This window comes from Leopardus geoffroyi, chromosome D3 (assembly GCF_018350155.1).
Source record: "Leopardus geoffroyi isolate Oge1 chromosome D3, O.geoffroyi_Oge1_pat1.0, whole genome shotgun sequence".
NCBI lineage: Eukaryota > Metazoa > Chordata > Mammalia > Carnivora > Felidae > Leopardus > Leopardus geoffroyi.
Genome location: NC_059339.1, coordinates 42,708,304 through 42,709,893, shown reverse-complemented (window position 1 = coordinate 42,709,893; position 1,590 = coordinate 42,708,304). Strand labels below are relative to the sequence as shown.

Below are 1,590 nucleotides of genomic sequence, written 5' to 3'. Positions count from 1 at the left end.
AAGGATATAGGAGTGCTGATGCATAGGGGCACATGTACCCCAATGTTTATAGCAGCACTTTCAACAATAGCCAAATTATGGAAAGAGCCTAAATTTCCATCAACTGACAAATGGATAAAGTAGATGTGGTTTATATATACAATGGAATACTACTTGGCAATGAGAAAGAATGAAATCTGGCCATTTGCAGCAACGTGGATGGAACTGGGGGGTATTATGCTAAGTGAAATAAGCCAGGCAGAGAAAGACAGATACCATATGTTTTCACTCATATGTGGATCTTGAGAAACGTAACAGAAGACCATGGGAGAGGGGAAGGGGGAAAAAAAAAGTTACATAGAGGGGAGGAGGCAAACCATAAAAGACTCTTAAGGACTGAGAACAACCTAAGGGTAGATGGGGGGTGGGAGAGAGGGGGAAGTGGATGATGGATAGGGAGAGGGCACTTGTTGGGATGAGCACTGTGTGTTGTATGGAAACCAATTTGACAATAATTGTATTAAAAAAACCCAGAAGGACTCTTGATTTGAAGGGAAAACTATCTGGATTTCATTTCTTTTAGAATAATTTATCCCTACTTAAAGACAGATTGCCCTACATGTAACAGCTATGTACAAAATCTTTCTAAAATTGTCCTTGTTTTACAATGATAAGTGAAAAAATTTAAAATTCTACAATCAAACAAGGTATGCAAGGATTTTTGTGTTGTTCTTTTTTTTTGTGTTAAGCAGTGAGAGCAGAATAACGTATTGGGATATAAAGATAAGAGCTGAATGAGCATGCCACTAATGGAGAAAGGGGGTATTTTCACAGAACCGGTAGTTTTTCCCATCCCATATCCAAGTGATGTTGATGAAAACATATCATTGGCCATTTAGTTAAAAAAAATGCAATATGCTTGTGTACATACACAGTTACCTTATGTAAAATAAAGGAATGGGGAAGGGGAAATGAAAGAATTAACTATACTGTAGTAATCAGGATGTGGTGGGACCAAATTGCGGTTTTCTCTTTGAGAATGTATTCTTGGTCTGGAGGAACAGAGTTCTGGAGTAAAGTAGCAACTTCCCTTTTTAGTAGACACCTCCCGTCTGCTGCTAGAACACATCAACTATCTTCATCCTCCATTTCCAACTATGCAGGTGTGTCTGTTTCATTGATTAGCTGCCTATCAAATCGCAATCTGATCTGCCTCATTGACAAACCTTGTCATTCACAATAGGCTTTCATTAGTTTACTAAGTGATGATGTATGCCTCTTAATCTTACACTGCACCACAGAACCATCCTGCCTCACCACCTTCAAATTAATATGATCGTTGTCCTTAGTCTTAACTCCTTTGTTGGGCTTTTCTTTGGCCATGGCAAGTGTCGAAGTCTCAGCTGCCACTTCAGCAAATGAGGTACCGGGCCCACACCCAATGAACACACAAGTAGCACCAAGAGTTACAGAAGGAGGCATTAACAGTGGAGGAGGGAGAGGGCACACACTCTATAGTGTCTGTTTCTAAAATCCAACCCTCCTATTTATGTTTTCTTTCTCTCGTACTTTTACTGTTTGATATCTTTTATTTTATGTGTTTGTGTTTTT

At 39.2% G+C, this 1,590-nt stretch overlaps 1 pseudogene; it reads right to left on the bottom strand.

Annotated features, from left to right (window-relative positions):
- Window positions 1-983: 983 nt before the first annotated feature.
- On the bottom strand, window positions 984-1,362 carry LOC123588413 (annotated as a pseudogene).
- Window positions 1,363-1,590: the final 228 nt, after the last annotated feature.